At 39.9% G+C, this 16943-nt stretch overlaps 1 protein-coding gene across 1 annotated transcript in view; it reads right to left on the bottom strand.

Moving 5' to 3' along the window:
• The window catches only part of CCDC180 (coiled-coil domain containing 180), a 2826277-nt gene that overhangs the window by 1863449 nt on the left and 945885 nt on the right, over positions 1–16943 (bottom strand). The window lies entirely within an intron of this gene.

Genomic DNA, 16943 nt, shown 5'->3' with positions numbered 1-16943 from the left:
GCAATGGGGCTGCCAGGGCATAAAAGCACAATTTCCAAATCTGTACCAATATATCCAAAAGAAACCTCGTCAATAGATAAACCACATAAACAACAATCCAAGAGGTCTAAAAACACTGGTTTATTCAGTAGTGGTAAGCACTTTCGCTTGATAGCTTCTTCAGACCAACAATACACTCAGAAAAATACACATATTTATACACGGTCATAATCAACATCAATTAACAGATAATCATGTATTAAAGGTATAAAACAGATCCAATAAGTGCACCGCTCTATACATAAAAATACTTAAATACTATCTAAAATAAATATACATATATAACAAGTATCTATAAAATGAGATAATACATATAATACTTCTAAAATGTAGGTATGTAATGAAAAAATGTGCTTATTAGTAGATACTGGCAGTATATATGTATATCTAAAAACTAAAAAAAAAAATATATATATATATATATATATATATATATATATATATATATATATATATGTATTTGTGACCCTATATATACATTAATATCCTAATTCAGAGGCATCTGTATAAGTCTCTATGTAGACCTAAAAACCTGTGACAATTCATTTACGAAGCCTTCTCTTCTTTGAGATGGGCTTAATGGATGCCCTCTCATTTAAACCCAAACCTCTATCTGCCCTTAAAGTAATTATCCAACATGTCTCTCCATATTCCGTGTGATTCCGAATATCTCCCTCTCTAATACTCGGTCTTATAGCTTCTCTCACTCTGAACTTAAAAGTGTGATGCGTGCCATGTTCTAACACATGTTTGGACAGGGCATTTGGGGTTGAGCACTTCCTGATATTATACAAGTGTTCTCTCATTCTATCACGTAAAGGCCTATTGGTCTTACCTACATAGAAAGCCGTGCAGTTTCCACATACTGCTAAATATACCACATGGGGCGTCATACAATTATAGGTACCCCTAAAATGAAAGTCTTTATGTAGATCCGGATGATGGAAGATCTATGTGGTTTCAATATAAGTGTAGCAGCAAAAAAGGTACTCCTGCACAGTGGAAATGCATGGCTCAATGGAACAAATCTACCAAACAAACAGAGTAGAGCCAGCATATGGTGAAATCCTAGAAACTTTTATTGGTAAAAAACAAAAAATCACAGACCGGTTTAGGCCGGATCAGTACACAGCCTTCATCGGTGTAAAGTAAAAAGGGAGTGATAAGCAAGACAATAAATACATCCATCTGCAAAGTGATTGGTGAATTCGAAATTGTTCATTAAGACCTGGTGGGAACATACCACCCAATTTTACAATCCATTTTTTCTCTTTGGTGTTTAATATAGAATGCCATCCTGTCTTGTTGCCTTTGTATCCTTTTATGATATCTATAATCATAAAAGAAAAGTTGGCAGAGTGATGTACTAGGTGGTGTTTATAAAGTGCGTTGTTGGCTCTTTTGTTTTTAATATTACTGATATGTTCAGATATTCTGATTCTCATTGGTCTAGAGGTTTGACCCACATAAAATGAGCCACAAGAACATGTGGCCAGGTAAACAACCCACTTGCTACTGCAATTGGCAAAGAACTTGAGATCGTATACTAATGAACAATTCCTACTGGAAAATTGTTTAGATTGTATCATCCTAATACAATTGGTACAATGACCACAGGGGTAGCAACCTATCAATGGTTCGCCAGTCAAAGTGGTCTGCAAAAATTGTGGTTGCTGAAACGTGATATTGTGTTTAAAATGATTGAAACAAGAGCCTAAGTTTTTCCCTTTCCGAAATGAAAATAAGCATTGGTCAGGAATGATATTAGCAACATCATGGTCATATTGTAAAATATTCCAATGTCTGTTCACAGCTTGTATGAGTTTGTCAGAATTGCGGGCATATGTGGTGGTGAACCTGAGTGGGACAGGATTGGTATTGGAACGGGGCTTGTAACCTAAAAGATCTTGTCTATCTAATGAACTGACCAGATTACTGGCACTTGAAACATATCCCATACCATACCCCCTGGATCTGAATCTGTTAGTGAGATCCTTACGTTGTGATTGAAAAGTAGATTCTTGGGAACAAATACGTTTAATACGGATAAAGTAATTTGCTTGAGTTTATTACCTATTTAAACAACAATATCTGGGGCTTAGAGTTCACTGTCCATTATGACAAACATTCCATCACTTTTCTTGATGTTCTCATCACCAAACTACCTGACAACACTTTAGGTACTGAAGTATACAGGAAACATCCTGAATATAACACTATACTACATGCCTCTAGTTTCCATCCTCCACATGTTGCTCGTAATATTCCCAAATCTCAATTTATCCGTATTAAACGTATTTGTTCCCAAGAATCTACTTTTCAATCACAACGTAAGGATCTCACTAACAGATTCAGATCCAGGGGGTATGGTATGGGATATGTTTCAAGTGCCAGTAATCTGGTCAGTTCATTAGATAGATAAGATCTTTTAGGTTACAAGCCCCGTTCCAATACCAATCCTGTCCCACTCAGGTTCACCACCACATATGCCCGCAATTCTGACAAACTCATACAAGCTGTGAACAGACATTGGAATATTTTACAATATGACCATGATGTTGCTAATATCATTCCTGACCAATGCTTATTTTCATTTTGGAAAGGGAAAATAAGCATTGGTCAGGAATGATATTAGCAACATCATGGTCATATTGTAAAATATTCCAATGTCTGTTCACAGCTTGTATGAGTTTGTCAGAATTGCGGGCATATGTGGTGGTGATGTTGCTAATATCATTCCTGACCAATGCTTATTTTCATTTCGGAAAGGGAAAAACTTAGGCTCTTGTTTCAATCATTTTAAACACAATATCACGTTTCAGCAACCACAATTTTGGCAGACCACTTTGACTGGCGAACCATTGATAGGTTGCTACCCCTGTGGTCATTGTACCAACTGTATTAGGATGATACAATCTAAACAATTTTCCAGTAGGAATTGTTCATTAGTATACGATCTCAAGTTCTTTGCCATTTGCAGTAGCAAGTGGGTTGTTTACCTGGCCACATGTTCTTGTGGCTCATTTTATGTGGGTCAAACCTCTAGACCAATGAATATCTGAACATATCAGTAATATTAAAAACAAAAGAGCCAACAACGCACTTTATAAACACCACCTAGTACATCACTCTGCCAACTTTTCCTTTATGATTATAGATATCATAAAAGGATACAAAGGCAACAAGACAGGATGGCATTCTATATTAAACACCAAAGAGAAAAAATGGATTGTAAAATTGGGTGGTATGTTCCCACCAGGTCTTAATGAACAATTTTGAATTCACCAATCACTTTGCAGATGGATGTATTTATTGTCTTGCTTATCACTCCCTTTTTACTTTACACTGATGAAGGCTGTGTACTGATCCGGCCGAAACCGGTCTGTGATTTTTTTGGTTTTTACCAATAAAAGTTTCTAGGATTCACCGTATGCTGGCTCTACTCTGTTTGTTTGTTTCAATATAAGGACAAAAATTACACGACTTACACGGTTCAGTATGGCCTATTGGTACTCTATGCATCATGTTATTGTTTGTACATAACAATTTCTTCAAATTGCTACAATTTCTAAATCTAAACTATAATTTTAACACTGCTTTCCAATGTATAAATAAATTGCCTGTCTTGCTGCTCAAACCGTGAATTCCTGCATACAAAACCGGGACTCTAACCACTACGCTATCCCGGCATTAGGATTTTAGCTGTATATTTTTATTTATCTCCTCTGTGGTGTTTAAGCAATGTTGGGCAGAGAGCCATAATGTGCACACCCACTCAGCTACGCTTAAAATACCTTAGTATGGAAAAAAATATATTTTTAATTATTTATGGCCTTGTACAGCTTTGTTACTCTAGGAGGTTGACAGGTATGTGAGGCGGGCATCTGGGCATTCTGCAGACACCTGTACAGTTGAGGGATTTGCCCATACGGCACTTTCAGATAGCAGACATTTGTGTTAAAATCTTCATACCCTTCAGGAGGTCCGTGCTAATGTGAAACAGCTTTCAGGTTTGTCAGTGCAATATTTAAAACGTGTTCCCATTTTTCTGGCTTTGTCCCCCCATTATTTATGACTTTGTACTGCTTTATTGCTCTAGGAGGGTGAGAAGTATGTGAGGAAGGCATCCAGGCATTCTGCAGACACCTGTACCGTTAATGGGTATGTTTGTACAGTGCTTTCACGTGGCAGAGATTTGTGTTTTAGTCTTCATACCCTGCAAGAAGTCCATGCTACTGCAAGCCTTTTATTCTATCAGCTTTCAGGTTTATCAGTGCAATATTTAAAATGTGTCCATATTTTTGTGGCTTTGTCCCCCCATTATTTATGGATATATACTGCTTTATTACTCTAGGAGGGTGAGAAGTATGTGAGGCAGGCATCTTGGCATTCTGCAGACACCTGTACAGTTAACGGCTATAGCAGAACCAGTCATACACCCCCTGCATTGTTTCTTGCTCCCTTACCGATTTCAGTGTCCACGGACACTGAAATACTCATTTTCATTTCATTTCAGTGTCCGCAGACACTAAAACACTGTTTGAAAGTACCATATGGCACTTTCTGAGTGCGGGGGGCATGTTCAATGTCCATGCACTAATTCAATATGGCCCCTGCACTCGTTCACTGTTCCTGTCCATTTAGCCTTAACTGCAGCACGCCTTCATGAATATGCAAGGTGCGCTGCTGTTAATGCTAATTCTAAATGGACATGAACCACTCCGTGTAGGAAAAACACTCTTCCTGCATGGAGTTTAATGAATCCAGGGGCTTGACTTGGCAATATTTGCTCACTCTTCCTTACAATACTGCTCCAAATCTGTCAGATTGCGAGGGCATCTCCTGTGCACAGCCCTCTTCAGGTCATCCCACAGATTTCCTATTGGAATTAGGTCTGGGCTCTGGCTGGGCCATTCCAAAACTTTAATTTTCTTCTGGTGAAGCCATTATTTTGTTGATCTGGATGTACGCTTGGGATCATTGTCATGTTGAAAGGTGAAATTCCTCTTCATCTTCAGCTTTCTAGCAGATGCCTGAAGGTTTTGGGACAAAAGTGACTGGTAGTTCGAACTGTTCATAACTCCCTCCACCTTGGCAAAAGCCCCAGTTCCAGCTGAAGAAAAGCAACTCCAAAGCATGATACTGCCACCACCATGCTTCTCCATGGGGATGGTGTTCTTTTGATGATGCGAAGTGTTGTTTTTGTGAGCAAGGTACCTTTTGGAATTGTGACCAAAACGTTCAACCTTGGTCTCATCAGATCAAAACACATTTTCCCACAAGCTTTTAGGAGACTTGATGTACTGTTTTGCAAATTTTAGCCAGGCCTGGATGGTTTTCTGTGTAAGAAAAGGCTTCCGTCTTACAACCATAGTCATACCATACCCATACCCATAGTCCAGAGATATGGAGAATATGGGAGATTGTTGTCACATGTAGTAGACAACCAGTACTTGCCAGAAATTCCTGCAGCTCTTTCAGTGCTGCTGTAGGTCTCTTGGCAGCCTTCCTGACTAGTTTTCGTCTTGCCTTTTCATCAGTTTTGGAGGGACGTCCAGTTCTTTGCAACATCATTGTTGTGCAATATTTTCTCCACTTTTTGATGACAGTCTTCACTATGTTTCATGGTATATCCAATGCTGTAGAAATTTTTTGCACCCTTCTCCTGACTGATACCTTTCAACAATAAGATCCATTTGATGCTTAGTAAGCTCTCTGTGAACCATGGCTTTTGCTGTAGCAGGCAACTGAGTAAATGTCAGGAAAATCCTACTAGGACAGCTGAACTTTATTGGAGGTTTATTTATTTATTTATTTTACATTTGTTAACCGGGAGAGTCCGACTGGATACATGTCCATTTTCAGCGGAGGCCCGGGGAGAAAAGCTCCAAGTACATAACAGACATATGAACATTGTTAATGCAAAAAAAGGAAGATAGTTGAGTTCTAAATACAATATAAAGATACATCACATCTTGGGGAAAAAAAAAACAACAGCAGCAAATAAAAAAAAAAAACAGTCTTCACTATGTTTCATGGTATATCCAATGCTGTAGAAATTTTTTGCACCCTTCTCCTCCTGAGGTTAATCAGAGTCTCTTTAATTGATGGCAGGTGTGTACCCAAGAAGACTGAATGCTGTAATTAAATCAAAAGGTGCTTCAGAGTATTAGTTTAAGGGTGTGCACACTTATGCAACCAGCATATTGTATGTTTTTTTTTTTTTTTTAATTTTTTCCCCTAACAGATTTATTTGTTTTTTAATTGAATTGTAGAGGTTATAGGTCCCATTAAAGGTGGGAAAAGTTTTGAAATGGTTTATTGTGGTCTCATTTTTTATATCACAAAAACCTGGTATTTTAACAGGGGTGTGTAAACTTTTTATCAACTGTGTGTGTGTACTATATATATATATATATATATATATATATATATATATATATATATATATATATATATATATATATGGGAACACTACATATTCTCGAAAGTTTGAAATACCAAATTTCAAACTTTCGAGACCATATAGCTGAAACCCCATACTACCGAAAGACCAGAAGCGCGAATTTCAAAATCCTGACTATCGGGAGTTTGTAATTCATGCATCTGGTGTTGCGGTATGGTGAAAGGGCAGGTAAGTATTTCTGTTTAATTGTATTGGTTAGAGGTTTAGTGTGTAAGTGTGTGTTGTGAGTGTGATGTGTGTGTGTGAGGGGGCTGTAGGAGTGTGGTGGTGTATTCATGTGTTTGTCTGGGTAGTGCAACCTTGGAGTTAGAATATTTAAGTAGGGGGGTGTTGGGGGGGGTGCAGGGGTTCTTGCCCCACTGCTTGTCTGTAGGTTAGGTTTGTGTGTTTGTGTTTTGGGGGAAGGTGTGTGTATGTGTTTGTGTGTGGTGTATGTTGTGTGTAGTTTTTGGTAGTTTGAATTTCGTGGTTTTGGTTTTTCGGTATTTTAGTGTTTTGGGTGTTTGTTTTCGGGATTTTGGGCGTCGGTACAGTGAGTGTTCGGTATTTAGTAGTGTTTCCATATATATATATATATATATATATATATATATATATATATATATATATACACAGAGAGAGAGAGACAGATACACACATGCACGCACACACACATATATACATATCTAAAAATCACACACATTCATACATGCATACATACATGTGTGCGTGTGTGTGTCTACAGTGCAAATATAAATATATTCACCAAAAACAACACCAAATACCACACACATGCCTATATCCTGAAGCCCCAAGAGCAAAGCCCACAAGGCAAGCAAACAAATTACCCAGGATTCTTGTAATAGCGAACTTCATTGTTTGACACATAGATACCTCACTCACCAGAATGAACAAGTTGAAAATAATGGTTAGTTGCTTATCTGGAGCCAGGATATGCCAAGTTACACATTCATTCAAGTCAGTATACCACAGGTGCCAGTATGATTCTATCATAGTCCATGTTGGGATTAATGACCTGATACATAACTCCCTGGACTATATGAAGAGAGATGGGATCCGAATGGAGAGATGATAAGCCAGCAAGAAAGGAGATTAGTATTGCTGAAACTGAATTCATCCTCATGTCTTGGTGAGTACCTTCATGAGGTGGACCCTGTTTTTTTACAAAATCTCACCAAGCTGACAATGATATACAGACTGTACTTATATAGCATATATCATATGGACAGAAGTAGGTCAAAAATTTAAAAAGATAGCTAGGTGCACAAGACCAAGGATCTTGGTAGGCCATGTTACCAACAGAAATTGATTGATTTTAACAAATGGCTTAGCTTTTCATGTCAATCCAAGAAGGTACAATATTTGATGGCCTGGGAGGACATGGTCGACAGACCACCTACTTTGCCAGGGATGGTCTGCACTCATCCCCTCTAGGCTTTCTGATATTGGCAAAGACCTTTCCCACCCTTATAGTGCCTTTTTTTTCCCAAATGCCAAACTGATAAACCTACCGACTTAATTGAACTTATGAAGAAATATCTGAAAGTGGTACTGATCAATACTAGAAGTTTTAACAAAAAAACTCCATTCTCTGCAAGCTTTCCTCTCCATGTAGCAATGGAGACAAGGTTTAAAGTCACACACAGTACCTCAGCAATGCAAGGTTATAATGCCTTTCACACCTTTAGACCAGCTACTACACAGAAGCGAGCTAAAGGTGGAGTCAAAGGCTATATTAAAACCAACCTCACAGTCAGACTACATAAAGTATATGACCCACTGGAATTCATAGATGTTTAAATCACCATAAACAGGGTCTCATACTATATCATTGCAAGCTATTGTTCCTCCTCCATATCCCTGAAACCCATACTACCTGTCCTTCTAATGCACAAGCCCAGCGGTTCCTAAACTTAGTTAATATCAACCTCCTGAACAGTTGGTCCATTCTCCTACCAGCAGTACAAACATCCTTGACCTTGTACTCACAAGTACAGGGGGGGTAATGTTTCTCACCCAATGTAATGTACTCACTCATCAGATCTGACCATAAGGCAGTATCACTTGAAATAAAAATTAAATCTGGGGATCCACTGAAACCAAAAACCTTTAGGAACTATTCTAAGGCTAACCTTGCACTACTAATAAACACCTTGGCTAAATTACAAGCACCCCCAAACCCAGTAAACACCATAGCATATGCTGAGCTAGTTACAAAACCTCTCTACAGCCATACTGATACCTGTATAGAGCACCACTCATATTAAGAATAAGGCAAACTAAAAAGACAAATCACCCTGGTAAAAGCACAATATCAATCTGTTATACAACAACAGAAAAAATCTTGGCCAAGTGTAGGAGGAACAAAGTCATAGATACTAAAGGCCCCTGACCAATCTAAACCAGCAAATAAGAGAATTAATTAATATTTCAAATCTATATTAAAAAAATAGCTTCTAAGGCAAAGGACAACCATAAAGCTCACTACAGTTATGTCCGTAACCTCAGGGGAACTACACAACAATCACCCACACTGAACCGGAGGCCATTGTTAACCTTTTGGCTGACAGGCTCAGTTCAAATTTCTTCCCCCACCATCCCCAAAAGTCCAAAGGAAACATCACATACCACAATCCCCCCAAACCAATCCTAGGGAAGAGGTCATCACTGCAATCTCCAAGGCCAAAAGCACTGCATTGGTGGGCCCCAATAGCATACTGGGATATTTAATAAATAGCATGAAACAAGACCTTTCTGGTCCACTTTATTCACTTTTCAACTAGAAACTTCAGTCAGATTTTGTGCCCAAGGAATGGAAGATAGCTACCATCATTACCCTACACAAAGGAGGTCCAATCACTGATCTGGGTAACCATAGCCGGCATTAGGCACCCTTGGAACCTGTAGCTGTGGGGAACCCCCAATTACCTCCCCGCAAATGAAGGCCCCCATTCAGCAGCTGCGGGTTACTCTGACCGGTGTTGCTCTTCTTCGTCTCAGCTCCTCGTGGACGTCCGCATAGTCCAGCTTTCTGGACCCTGCCATCACCGTGAAAATCGGAACTGTGTTTCCGTTTTTTTTTTATTCACTGGCAAGCAGCACTCAATCAGGTCCGCTCGCTGTAACAAGGGATCTGATTGGCTGCAGCAGCCTGCGAACTAAGTCCTTTTTTTTTTTTTTTTTTTTAAAGTAGGAAATGATGAAGCAAAGGCCTGATTGGTCCTTGCAAATCACTTCCTGCACAAACTGCCTTTAAAAAGGCACCTGCGGCTAATAAGGATCACTCCTCTTGTTTTTAAACAGAGGAGTGTTCCTTAGCAGCAGCAGAGTGCAGAGATCGAGCCAAGTTTGGACCAGCATGAGGACGGACTACATCAGGAATGGATCAGCAGTGGATTCAAGCCTTTGCAGCAGTCGTGGTCTTTGGATTCTACTCTTTTTAAACTGTCCTTCCAAGGACAACTTCTCAAAAGGTCTGACAAACTGTCCTTTTAAGGGCAATTTCAAAGGACTGAGTGGTCTGAGGAAGGCAAGCAGAGCAGGTGAGCCTTCAGTCGTGAAGATGGAGCAGAGTATTGGAAGCAGCCTTCTGTAGAAAGCATAAAAGGTAAGTTTTTGGGTTTAGTTTTAACTTTATTTTTTTGTGGGAGGGTGATTGTTTTTTGCACATATTTCTTGAGCTAAGATGTTTGGGGGTGAGGGCTGTGGTTGCACTAGTTTCATTTTGGTTTTGTGTAGAGTTTTTGTGCTAAGAGGTTTGGGGGGGTGAGGGCTGTAGTTGTACCAGTTTTATTTTTGGGGCTGTAGCTGTACTAGTTTTATTTTGGTTTTGTGTAGAGTTTTTGTGCTAAGAGGATGGGAGAGTTGTGGTTTTACCAGGTTTATATTGGTTTTGTGTAGAATTTTTGTGCTAAGAGGGTGGGGGTCAGGTTGTGGTTGTACCAGTTTTATTTTATGTTCGTGCTCTGGTGGTAAAAGGATGGGGGGGTGAGAGGCTGTGGTTTTACCAGTTTTTCACTTGTGTGGTGTTCTTGTGCTATGAGGACTGGGGAGGTGGGGACTGGTTTTATCAGTTTTAATTTGCTTTTATGTAGAGTTCTTGTGCTAAGAGGATGGGGAGGTGAGGGGCTGTGGTTATACCAGTTTTACTTTACTTATTTTACATTTGTTTATTGGATAGTCTGACTGGGATAGAACCCATTTTCAGTGGAGGCCCAGGTAGACTATCCTTTAGTACACAGGTGCTAGAAGTATGTAAAATAAGTTTGGTTTATCTGTTTATACGAGGGACAATATAAGGGAATGTGAAATGTAATATACATTTAATTTTGATTGCCCATTGGTTAGAAGAGTGTGTAAGTTAGTTGTTTTGGCAGTATCTATGCCGTATATGTAAACGATCAAGAGAATGGGATGGGGTGATGAAAAGTAGGGGAGATAAATAATGGGACAGAGAAGGATATTGTAGTTGGCTAGAGCAGGGATAGGTGGGCAGTCTTGTGAGATGCTGCTGTCTAAGTCAATAGTCTTAAGGCGTATGGGGTAAGTGGTGAAGATTAGCTTATTTCAGCCTGGGTTGGCACATGACCTTGTTGCATGGTAGATGTAACACAAGTGTATCAATGTCAGCATATTGGATTGTGACTGCTAGGGATGCAGCGGTATTGAGGTCGATAATCCACTAAATTGAAGTGGATCAAGGATGTAGCCTTGTGAAACTCCTAATGTGAGTGGAAGTAGAGGAGGGTAGATACTGGAAACATTTTATGGCTGTTTATGACCTGTTGGGTAGCTTTGGAGCCAGTGGAGGGCTAGGGGGATCCGATTAAGGTTGGCGAAAGTAGTTAGTAGTTTGTTGAGAGACTCTGACAAAGGCCTTTAACAAATTGAAAAAGCCAGATGATACCATCATTTGCAAATTGATGGTGTTGGTATAACTGAGGTGGAGAGTTACAGCATGAGGCCTGAAGCCGTGTTGGGATTTGGCAAGTAAATTCTTGGTTGAGAATGAATGCATTCCTCTAGGAGTTCAGGTAGTGGGGGAAGAATTGTTCTTGGCCTATAATTTAAGTTCTGTCAAGTTTCCACCTTTGTGCAAGGGTATAATGTATATTTTCCAGATGGTTGGGATGTGTACTGCTCAGTAATGGATCTTTTAAGTATTCAGGATAAGAACTGGCTTCAGCTGCTATTTTTTGAAACTGTTGTTAGATTGTCAACTGAATTTGCAGTAGGTTTTGAGTTTTTTTACAAATTTGTCAAACACTGTTCTGCTATCTAGGTTTATAGTACTGTTTTACACTATCCCTGATATTACACAGTGTTCTGCAGTTTTTGTGGCTGTTTGAATTGTGCTGAGAGGTTAGGAGGTTGATGGGGCCTGTACGTTGCTTAAAATCCCTAATGTTGTTAGGGTAGCTTGCAGCTGTGAGAATGTTGCTGCTGAAGGCATAGATGTTTTGAATGTATACTAATGCAAACTCTGTTACACTACTATTGCATATAATTACAATGTTCTACTCACTGATGCAATGACTGCATCTTTTTCGTTGTCCATATTTAATCTGTTGAAAGTTTGCGAGTGTGGTCAGGGCCTATGAGAATGTTGCAGTGTTCAATGTTTGCCTGGAGCTTTTTTTTAATGGGGGGTCACATGCTGTATAATGACATTGTTAATGCTACACCTATGTTTTTGGTTTTCACTTTATCCAGGATTATTGTGCATCGGTGGGGGAGGGGGGTGAGAATTCCGCAGAATGTACTGATATCTTAATGCATGCTAATGCAATCACTGTTACTTTATCCAGGATTATTGTGCATCGGCTGAGGGGGGTGAGAATTCCACAGAATGTACTGATATCTTAATGCATGCTAATGCAAACACTGTTCTACTGTCTAGGTTTATAGTACTGTTTAAATATCCCTGATGTTACAGCTTGATCTGCAGTTTTTTGGGTGTTTGAATTATGCCGAAAGGTTAGGAGGTTAATGGGGCCTGTATGTTGCTTAAAATGCCTAATGTTGGGAAGGTAGTTAGCAGCTGTGAGAATGTTGCTGCTGAAGGCATATATGTTTTGAATGTATACTAATGCAAACCCTGTTATGCTACTATTGTATATAACCGCAATGTTCTACTCACTGATGCAATGACTGCATTTTTTCGTTGTCTGTTAATGTGTTGAAAGTTTGGGAGTGTAGTTAGGGCCTGTGAGAATGTTGCAGCGTTCAATGTTTGCCTGGATCTTTTTTAATGGGGGTCACGTACTGTATAAGCACACTGTTAATGCTACGCCTATGTTTTTGGTTTTCACTTTATCCAGGATTACTGTGCATCGGCTGAGGGGGGGTGAGAATTCCGCAGAATATACTGATATCTTAATGCATGCTAATGCAAACACTGTTCTGCTGTCTAGATTTATAGCACTGTTTAAATATCCCTGGTGTTACAGCTTGTTCTGCAGTTATTTTTGGCTGTTTGAATTATGCTGTTTGGAGGTTGATGGGGCCTGATATCTTAATACATGCAAATGTAAACACTGTTTGGTTGTCTAGGTTTATAGTACTGTTTAACTATCCCTGATGTTTACGCCTTGTTCTGCAGTTATTATTGGCTGGTTGAATTATGCTCTTTGGAGGTTGAGAGGACTTGTACATTGTTTACCATGCCTAATGTCGGGAGGGTAGTTAGCAGCTGTGAGAATGTTGCAGAAGGTGTAGATGTTTGAATGTATACTAATGCAAACCCTGTTATGCTATTGTGTTTATCAACAATGTACTACTGATGCAATGGCTTAACTTTTTTCGTTGTCCATACTTATTTGGTTGAAAGTTTTGGAGTGTGGTTAGGGCCCGTGAGAATGTTGCAGTGTCCATTGTTTGCCTGGAGTTTTTTTTGTAATGGGGGAGGGTCATGGACTGTATAAGCACATTGTTAATTTTGTTTTCATTTCATCCAAAATTGTGCTGAGACGGGAGGGTAAGAATTTCACAGAATGTACTGATGTCTTTAATGCATACTACTGCAAACACTGCTCTGCTATCCAAGTTTTTTGGATGTATGTTTACAGTTTAGGAGGTTGATGGGGCCTGCAAGAATTGTGTCCAGATGTTTTTGGTTTTTGGCCTGTTCTCTCTCAAAATGATTGCATAGCACAACGCGGAGGGCTGAGGCTACTAACAGAAATGGGCTTCTTGTTTCATACCCTCCAAGTATTGCATGGTACATTCCCTGGATTTATGCTTTTGTATACGGATCCTGTGCTAAGAGGGGTTGTGGGAATGTCTTCCAATATGTGTGCCACTTCTACATCCCTCACAAATGAGGTTTTCTAGCAAATCCATGATTTCACTCCTTTGTTCAACCAATAATTTTGGTTTGCTAAGAGACTGAGAGGTAGTGGGCATGTGTAGCCTGTATTGTACCGTAACATTTGCCTTGCCTCAGTTTGGTGTGTTCCCCTTCAAACTTGTGCCTCTCCTAGTCATTCGTTCTTTCAGACTTTAGTCTGAGAGCTTGTGATATCAATCTTTTGCATCATTTGTGGCCTCTTCACATGTTTAGGGGGATGACGGGAAGAATTGTGTAGAAAAAGCTGAAGTTCACCTCTAGTGTTAGATATTTAACATGAAACTGTAACCCGGGCCTCTCATTACTTGTTTGTGCCTACTGGTTAGTCATTCTTCAGTCTTTCTGCCTGCAGTGCAATAGTGACTGATGTCAATGCAACTCATTAAGCATTTTTAATAACAGTATGACAAAAGGACTCTGTCTGCATATGTAGTAATTCTGCTTTACTTCCATTCCCAGTTAGAGATGAAGCGTACATATTTGTCAGGAACAGCAAAAAGAAAGCTTCAGCAGCAGAGGAATGAGGATGCAAAGAGACAGGGTTCCATTATGAAATTTTTCTGTGACTCATCGGAGAGGGGAGATTCAGGAAAAAGTCTGCCTTCAGGACAACACAATGGTTCTGCATTACAGTCTGACTACTGTGAGGCCAGCATCCTTTCACTAGAAAGTGACCACTCTCTTGTGGCTACACCACAGGCTACCTCCTGTGGACCTACAGCCATTACCATGGGTGAAAGCACATCAGTAAATGCAGATTCATCTGTAGAAGTGTTGCCTGGATCACCAGACTTTGATACAGAAGAAGCCCATACTTCCCTAGTGACAGATGTGGCCTATGACTTGCAGGGAGTGTCAGGTACATCTTTGGAGGATCTAGGGACTTGGCCAGACTTGATTAGGGATGAGTTTAATGTAGCTGCCATTCAGCATGGACCTGTTCAAGTGGTGTTACCACAGTTCCCAGTCAATGAGCAGAAAAGAAGATTTACATCTGAGAACTATTTCCATGTGCTGCCTAATGGAGAGAGAGCAAAACGCACTTTGTTGACATATTTGGTCTCAAAGGACGCACTGTTTTGCTTTGCATGCAAATTGTTTGGATGTTCTAACCATCTTCTCAGGTCAGGTGGTTACAAAGCATGGAGAGAGATGTCCAAAGCTTTACACAGCCATGACCAAGCACCAGAGCATACGGCATACATGATGAAGTGGAAGGAACTGGACAATGGAATAAAGAGTAGGCAGACTATGGATGATAAGAGACAAGCATTGGTTGAAAAGGAGATAACTCACTGGCATGGTGTGTTAGAACACATTATTGCTGTTGTCCAGTACTTGGCAGAACAGAACATGGCATTCTGTGGTACAAGTGATGCCCTCGACACCTATGGCAATGGCAATTTCTTGGGTCAAGTGCAACTTTTGTCACAGTTTGACTCTGTCATGGCTGAACATTTGCATCGTATTCGGAATAAAGAGGTAATGGATCACTATTTTGGGAAGGACACAGAGAATGAAGTTATCCAGCTGATTGCAAATGCTATTTTAAGGATCATTGTAGGGTAGGTGAAGGACGCTAGGTGCTTTTCTGTGATTCTTGATTGCACGCCAGACATCAGCAATCAAGAGCAAATGACTGTAGTAGTTCGGTATGTGGATATTTCACAGACTGCAGCCACAGTTGAGAAACATTTTCTGGGATTTGTGCCTGTGAATGACACAGCTGGGGCAGGGCTTACAGAAGCTCTTCTTCAGACTCTTCAAAATCATCAACTAGACATTAATGACTGTTGAGGACAAGGATACGACAATGGCAGCAACATGAAGGGGAAACGAGTTGGAGTGCAGGCCCAGATAAAACAGATGAATTCAAGGGATTTTTATGTGCCGTGTGCCTGCCATAATTTAAATCTTATAGTTAGTAATGGAGCACATTCACCAGTACAGGCAGTGTCATTCTTTGGATTTCTGCAGAACATTTACATACTCTGTTCAGCATCAACAAGCCGATAGCAGATCTTAAAACGGCACACAAATGTCACTGCAAAGCCACTGTCGGAAACTCGCTGGGAATGCAGGATAGACTCTGTCAAGGCAGTAAGATTTCAGTTGAAGGGAGTCATTGAGGCATTACAGGAGATAGGGCAAGCAGTACGTACAAATGATGCTGCAACATATCAACAAGCAAGAGGACTGTGCTCAGAACTTATGTCATACCAGTTCATTGTATGTTTAGTGGTTTGGTACGATGTGCTGACAGAAGTAAATCGTGCAAGCAAAGTTCTGCAGAGTCCATCTGTTGATATTTCGACATGTGTCAAAGTGCTGGCATCCACTATGGACCCGCTAAAGAATTACAGAAAAACAGGATTTCAACATGTCATGGGGAAGCCTCCAAGATAGCGGAAGAACTGATGTTGGCACAACATTTCAAGAAAAGAGACAGAGGAAAGTAAAATGGTTCTTTGACTATGAAGGAGAAGATGAGACTGTACAGGATCCAGCGGTAAAATAACGAGTAGAGTTCTTCAATGTGCTGCTGGACACAACAATCCAATCATTTACTGACCGGTTTCAGCAGCTTTCAGAGTTTGATAAGGCCTTTGGATTTTTATCAAATATTAAAGCCTTGAGTGATGTTGCAGAAGGCACACTGCTGCAACACTGCAAGGCTCTGAAAGAACTGACTGACAGGATAAGTGGCCACTGTGATACCGATGACTCTGACCTTGGACACAAACTTAAAAGCCTTTTTCGAATGATTGATAATGAATCATCACCACTGACTGTGTTAAATTTCCTTATTCACAACCACTTGCACGATATATATATATATATATATATATATATATATATATATATATATAAATACTTATGTTTCACTGCGCATTTATTTGACTGCACCCATTACAGTGGCTACTGCAGAATGCAGCTTTTCTAAGCTGAAACTCATAAAGACATACCTGCATTCATCAATGAGTCAGGAGAGACTTTCAGGCTTAGCTGTGCTCTCAACTGATCATGAAGTGGGACAAAGTGTATGACATGGTAGCCTCATTGAAGACTTTGTCCGGAAGAAAATTCGTA

The sequence above is a fragment of the Protopterus annectens genome, chromosome 16.part0, assembly GCF_019279795.1.
Source record: "Protopterus annectens isolate FY-2018-M chromosome 16.part0, PAN1.0, whole genome shotgun sequence".
Classification (NCBI taxonomy): domain Eukaryota; kingdom Metazoa; phylum Chordata; order Ceratodontiformes; family Protopteridae; genus Protopterus; species Protopterus annectens.
Note: the sequence above shows the minus strand (reverse complement) of the source record. Positions and strands in the feature narration are given on the sequence as shown.